General features: G+C 41.7%; 1 long non-coding RNA gene across 1 annotated transcript; it reads right to left on the bottom strand.

Moving 5' to 3' along the window:
- Positions 1-489: 489 nt before the first annotated feature.
- On the bottom strand, positions 490-6,809 carry LOC108429704. The gene is made up of 5 exons (XR_001858026.2): positions 6,629-6,809; positions 6,209-6,268; positions 3,672-3,765; positions 2,044-2,150; positions 490-519 (listed from the first exon to the last, which is right to left on the bottom strand). It is a non-coding gene; the product is annotated as an uncharacterized LOC108429704 (long non-coding RNA).
- Positions 6,810-7,935: the final 1,126 nt, after the last annotated feature.

Below are 7,935 nucleotides of genomic sequence, written 5' to 3'. Positions count from 1 at the left end.
ACTTTTGCACATGCCACAATTGCTCTTTTGTCATTCATCAAATATAAAGTAACTGTGCATTGACACCAACATAAAATTGTCATTTTTCTTTAAAAAGGTCTGCTGCAGAGGATGTGTTTACTTATTTGCACTTCAGAATTTAACAAAATACTCTACGTCATTTGGCCAGGGGTGCTAAAATGTTTGCGTACAACTGTATCTATAACTCAACTGATGAAAATGCTTCCAATTCATGCTTTGATTGTTGTGACAAACAAATGACTGTGAAAGCGACTGTGAATGTGTTCAAAAACAACTGCAATCAGGTCAGGTAAAAGTTTATTTCTATCTATTTTTACAAAATGCAATGTCACAAAACAGTTTTACAAAAAAACCCGGGTCCAATCCCCAATGAGCAAGCCAATGGTGACAGTGGCAAGGAAAAACTCCCCAAGAGAAAGAGGGAGAAACCTTGAGAGGAACCAAGACTCAATAGGGGAACCCATCCTCCTCTGGTCGACACCGGATAGCAAAGAAAAACTGCAGAGAAAAGATTTGACCATTAGTATAAGTATAGGATACAGAAAGGAAGAACAGCAGAAGTAGCATCGTCTATGACTCAAAAACGCAGCTGTGGGGAGGGTCAGTATATGCAGGTGAGGTTTGCACAGTGTTGTACAGCAGGAAGCTCCATGGTGGTCAGACTGGTCCAGAAGGAAGGACTCTTGCAGGCCAAGAAATTAAAGCCTAAATGAAAGGGGCAGCTAGAATGTAACAGACATGAGGGCTTCCTGAGATGTGAGTCACCCTCTGCTGCACCATCCACAAATTTGAGCGAGAGTGTGAGAGCAGTGGGATGACAGCACCAACACTCCCGGTCAATATTCTAGGTCTACAAACCCCCAGATCTACACATTTTATGTAACGAGAAAACTAAATACCAAAAGCTTGACTGAATGAGTAGGTTTTCAGCCAAGACTTTAAGACTGCGGCTGTGTCTGAGTCCCAAACACTGACTGGAAGATTATTCCAAAGCTGGGGGCTTTGTATGAGAAGGCTGTCCCGACGAATATAACTTTATTAATTCTAGGCATTAACAGTAAGCAAGCACCCTGTGATCTAACCAGACATGATAGTTAAAATCTGAATAACTGAAGGGCAAGGCCGTTTAGAGCTTTATATGTCAGTGAAAGAATTTGCACTTAATGGAGAATTTAACTGGCAACCAGCGTAGGTTTGATAGAACTGAACTGGTCAGACTTTCGGGTTCTTGTTTAGACTCTAGCTGCAATGTTCTGGACTACTTGAAGCTTGTTGAGTCTTTTGCTGGAACATTCAGACAACAGGGCATTACAATAATCCAGCCTTGAGGTAATAAATGCATGAACTAGATTTTCTTCATCCTGTAGAAACACTGCATTTCTTAATTTGGCAATATTGCGGAGATGCAGGACAGCTATTTTAGTAATATCAGGTGATTCTGTAATATCTCTGGTAGTCCTATATAAGATTAAACTGTGTCTCTGATATCGTTGCCAAATCTTAAGGATTAATTGGAAAGCATATACTGCAAAACAACTGTGACATTGACAGCACTCCAACTTCGGAGTGGAGAAGTGGGTGAAAAGAAAGACAGATTAAAGCAAGGAAAGTCAGTAAGTGATCATCTCTTTTCCTCCTTTGGGTGTGAACATAAATCCTCAGCCCTGTGACATCTGATCAACAGCCAGGTGTACAGATCTGTCTGAAAATGTGGGTAATCCGTCAAAGGCAGAGACACCTAGCCTACACTCAAAAGACAGAGGATGCTGGAGCAGATGAATTGCTGTGTGGGCACTGGAGGATGGCAAGAGAATGCAGCAGAACTGTTTGTTTTACCTTACTAAATATAAAGGCCCACAGAGAGATGGGAAGAGAACTGCAAACATTGCTGATGATGCCATAGGGGCTATCGTGGCTATGCACCTGGCTGTCTGTGTATGTGTGTGCATGCACATGTTTGTGTGTGAATGTTTTCAGTATCATTGCCGCAGTGCGCGTTGTTTGTGTTTTATGGGCACACACCTGGGTCAGCAGCGGTGACGGCGTGGGCCGAGAGCAGCTGAACATAGCAGGAAGCCAGAGTGGATCAGAATAGAGCAAACCAACACTGGAGTCCAGACTGGAGTTAGCTACAAAAAAATTGTATTAATTGAATTTAAAGATTAGTGATCAAAAAAACATCATCCATGGTGGAGCAGTTAGCATGCTAGCTACCCCACTAGCCAACACAAAACTGAACATAATTATATCTTATAACTATACTTCTGCAAGAGCAGTGATCTTTAGCAAAAAACAGATAAAGCAGCATGGTTGGCAAAGGTAGGGTGACTTGTGTGCAGCTGCAGTTAGCCAAGAAGCTTACACAGCCATAGCAAGGCAGCTAACTTACCTCCTAAAAACAGTGAAAACACAAAATATTTCAGATAATTATACTCATCATCACATAGTAAACAGTCACAAATAAGTATATAACCCGCATGCTTGACGGCAGGGTTACTGTGTGCAGTTGCAGTGAGCTAAGGAGCTAATGTTGTAAATAATCTGCTACATTAGTCTGCGAAAAAACAATGTACAGACTGCCGTGGTTGAAGGCAGTGGAGTGAGTATGTGCAGCGGCAGTTAACTGTAAGGAGCTAAAACAGTGTAAAAACATTGTAACCATTGTAAAGCCATGTAATGTCACATATCACAAACTTTACATTTCTGTGTTAGCAGATCCATACCATTGATGGAGCACAGGGGCTCAAATGAAAAAATAAGGCAAAATAAAAATAAATTATGCAATCCAAAAATGAACTAGGCCATGAATATTGTATAATATAAAAATTCTAACTGATTCACTCTTCAGTATGGTTGTTTGCTTAGCACGCTGGCTACCACAAACAACAATACAGTTTCCTGACTGTTTTCCTGGTGTGTATATATGTATATATATATATATATATATATATATATATATATATATATATATATATATATATTATAGCCAGTGGGGACGCAATGTTAAGAAGACTGGCCTTACACAATGTTTAAATGATTGTTTCCTCTGCATTTTTGGAGGTTTAGTGCTGCTACATAAAGGGCAGCCTTTAGAGGTCTACACAGCAAACACAGTAGCACTACTGGTAGAAGACATAAATTCATGTGTCAAAGCTGACCAAAGTTAAACTTGATGCGAAACTTTGCAGCAATTTTATTTTAAGTGAACATAATGAACGCCATTGTTGGCAAACGCAAGTGTAACTAAGCCTTAATAGCAACTTAAGAAAACAGTAAAATCTATATCTTACTTTTTCGAAAAACAATTGTGAAGACTATAAAACAGCATACACCCTAAGTCAGTATTTGTACAATGGGTTGTACCCAGCCATTTACTTTTACAGCACATTTTACTGAACAGAAACCACTTCTGTGGAGTACCTCCAAACAGGACAGGACAAGATGTTTGACAGTAATTAAGCAAGCAACCATTCTGAAGATAGAATCAGTTTGAATTAGTATATAATATTTAGGGATGCACTGATAACGGTATCGGGTATGGTCCGTCACGCTCGTTCACCTACACAATACCAAACGTTCCGATACTTGCTGTGACACAAGTGTACACCGCCGTGCTAATGAACAAACACAGTCAAAGAGAATATACTTACAAAAGAGGTGTTACTGAGTCTGTGACAGTCAGACACAAAGCTGTGGGTCATTTTGAACATTCCGTTTTGGCAGATACACCGTGTAATTTCAACCCTGTTTTAAACACATGCAAACACAATTACAACTGCCTCCCCAATACAGGTGGAGACACACAGGTCAACTAAACAGAAGAGAAAAATGTTGGTGACTGTGTTTGTTTGAACACAATAGCATGGTATAAATGTTAATGCTGTGATTTTTTTGTAAATTTGTCCATAGAGAGATCGAGAGATCATCGCCTGACTTTCAATTTCAGTGCACAGTGTTAGCAGCACTGCTCAGTTTCTCTATGCCAACTTATTGGTGCACAGCATAGTATTTTGAATGAAACAGCTTTATCTGGTGCTGGAGCCTATCCCAGCAGTCTTCGGGCGGAAGGCAGGATACACCCCGGACAGGTCGCAAGTCCATCACAGGGCAGACAGACAAACACAGACAGTCACTCACACCATAACATAAGACATACAAACACTATTACATAGGTCACACAACAGAAGCAAAAAACAAGAACATTACATGGCATCAGCTCAGCCCAGCATGCACAATACATCTTAAAAGCAAAGACCAACATGAACAGTACATTGCATCAGCCCAGAGCTGCAAGAAAAACAGACCAACAATAACAGCATGACCAACAATAGCAGACCAACAATAACCAGCATGTACGTGACATCAAATGAGCACAGACTGCATTAACTTTACATGGTATCAGAAAAGACCAACGTAAAAAACATTACACTGGATTGGCACAGACCAGCATTAAGAACTTTTTTTGCATCAGTACAGATCAGCATGCACAGTAGTTTGCATCAGCACAGAACAACATGAACATTACACTGAAGCAGCATAGACTATCATGCACAGTATATCCATTCAGCACAAATCAACATGAGCACTACATCACATTAGCACAGACTAACGCACGCATTATATCAGTTCAGCACAGACTAGCGTGTACATCATCCCTCATAGTAAAAATCAGCAAGAACATTACATGGCATCAGCATGACCAGCAGACCAGCACGGTCAACATTACACAGTATCAGTACACGCTAGCATGAGCATAGATGACCATATACATATTGTACAACATATTAGCACAGACCATCATGAAAATTACAATCACATGGGCACAGACCAGCATTAACACTACATGGCATCAACACAGACCAGCATGAACACTACATGGCATGAGCACAGACTAAAATGTATATTACACGGCATCAGCTGACCATTGTACACAGTCCATTGCATCAGCACAAACCAGCATGCACAATACACTGTATCAGCCCATACAACTATGCACACCATATATAACCAGCACAGATCAGCATGCACAGTACATTGCATCACCACAAATGAACATTGACAGATCATGGCGTAAGCACAGAGAAGCAAATACATTGTGTCACATCAGCACAGACCAATACGAACATTACATCACATCAGTCCATACCAGCATGCCCAGTATAAGACATCAGCACGGACCAGCATCTACAGTATACAGCATCAACATGAGCATTACATGGCATCAGCACAGACAGGCATGCACAATACATTGCAACAGCACAGACCAACATGAACATTACACTGAACCAGCAGACCATCATGCACAGTATATTGCAACAGCACAGAACAGTATGCACATGGTCTCACATCAGCACAGAACAGCCTAAACATTGTCCCACATCAGCACAGACCAGCATGAACATTACATGGCATCAGCTAAATAGCACACACAGTCCATCGCATCAGCACAAACCAGCATGAACATTGCAGCACAGCATGGCATGGATATTATATCATATCAGCACAGATTAACATGAACATTACATTTCATCAGAAAAGACCAGCATGCCAATTATTATCGGGGGCCTCTTTTGAGTGTATCTCCCTGTATCAGCACAAAGCATGCACAGCATATCGCGTTAGCACAGATGAAAAAAAGACAGACTTGGAACAGAATTCTTGGGGCCTTTGTTGAGGGAATCTTCTAGTAAATCACAAGACCACCATGAGCATTACATAGTATCAGCACAGAGAGCACCCACAGCATATGGTGTTAGCACAGACCAAATAGAAAATTACATCACATCAGCACAGACCAGCATGAACATTACATGGGATCAACACAGAACAGCATGCATAGTATATCGCATTAGCAAAGAATAACATGCAACATCTCATCAGAAAAGACCAGCATGCACAGTTTATCACATCAAAACAGATCTGCAAGCACATTACATCGCATCAGCACAGAGCAACATATAGAGTACATGGCTTTAGAACAGACCAGCAAAACCATTCATTGCGTCAGCATAAACCAGCATGCACTGATCATGGCATCAGCACAGAGCAGCATGAATGTTCTACCACATCAGCATAGGTCAACAGGAACATTACATGGCATCAGCACAGACCAGCATGCTCGAATTATTGCAGCAAAACAGACCAGCATGCATATTTTCCCAAATCAGCATAAAAATACAGTACATACCTTGATGGGTGTGTAATCAATCGCATTACATGCAATGCTGGAAGTGATCTCCGTTTTCTGCTAGACACATGAAGGGGTGCAGGTGCAGGAACCCGGAAGTTGCAAACGGAGGACAAATGTCACAGAACATAGAGAAAATGACATGACATCAACACAGCATGAGCATTAAATGGCATCAGCACAGACCAGCATGAACATTACATGGCATCAGCACAGACCAGCATGAGCATTAAATGGCTTCAGCACAGACCAACAAGAACATTACATGGTATCACGCGAGAGAACCATGAACATTGCATGGCATTAACACAGACCAGCAAGAACATAACCACTCATCAGCACAGAGCAGCATGACCATTCTCCCACATCAGCACAGACCAATAAGAACATCGCAAATCAGTACAAAAATGCACTACATACCTTGATGGATGTGTAATTGACTGAATTACATGCAATGCTGGAAGTGATCTCCGTTTTCTGCTAGACACATGAAGAGGTACAGGTGCAGGAACCCGGAAGTTGCAAACGGAGGACAAATGTCACAGAACATAGAGAAAATGACATGACATCAACACAGACCAGCATGAGCATTACATGGCATCAGCACAGACCAGCATGAGCATTACATGGCATCAGCACAGACCAGCATGAGCATTAAATGGCTTCAGCACAGACCAGCATGAGCATTAATTGGCATCAGCACAGACCAGCATGAGCAATAAATGGCTTCAGCACAGACCAGCATGAACATTACATGGCATCAGCACAGACCAGCATGAGCATTAAATGGCTTCAGCACAGACCAGCATGAACATTACATGGCATCAGCACAGACCAGCATGAGCATTAAATGGCATCAGCACAGACCAGCATGAACATTACATAGCATCAGCACAGACCAGCATGAGCATTAAATGGCTTCAGCACAGACCAGCATGAACATTACATGGCATCAGCACAGCCCAGAACACTCAGTATACTGAAACAGCACAGATCAGCATGCACATGATCCCACATCAGCAAAGAGCACCATGAACATTTTCCCACATCAGCACAGAACAGCAAGAACATAACCACTCATCAGCACATATCAAAAAAAACATTAGATCATAATCACAGACCAACAAGAACATTTCATCACATCAGTACATAACAGGACGCGTAGTATATTGCAAGAGCACAGACCAGCATGCACATGATCTCACATCAGCACAGACCAATAAGAACATCGCAAATCAGTACAAAAATACAGTACCTACCTTGATGGATGTGTAATTGACTGAATTACATGCAATGCTGGAAGTGATCTCCGTTTTCTGCTAGACACATGAAGGGGTGCAGGTGCAGGAACCCGGAAGTTGCAAACGGAGGACAAATGTCACAGAACATAGAGAAAATGATATGACATCAACACAGACCAGCATGAGCATTAAATGGCATCAGCACAGACCAGCATGAACATTAAATGGCATCAGCACAGACCAGCATGAACATTAAAAGGCTTCAGCACAGACCAGCATGAACATTACATGGCATCAGCACAGACCAGCATGAGCATTAAATGGCATCAGCACAGAGCAGCATGAACATTACATGGCATCAGCACAGACCAGCATGAGCATTAAATGGCTTCAGCACAGACCAGCATGAACATTACATGGCATCAGCACAGACCAGCATGAGCATTAAATGGCATCAGCACAGACCAGCATGAACATTACATAGCA

Source organism: Pygocentrus nattereri, chromosome 23, assembly GCF_015220715.1.
Source record: "Pygocentrus nattereri isolate fPygNat1 chromosome 23, fPygNat1.pri, whole genome shotgun sequence".
Lineage (NCBI taxonomy): Eukaryota > Metazoa > Chordata > Actinopteri > Characiformes > Serrasalmidae > Pygocentrus > Pygocentrus nattereri.
This window is presented reverse-complemented; position numbering and strand designations above follow the sequence as displayed.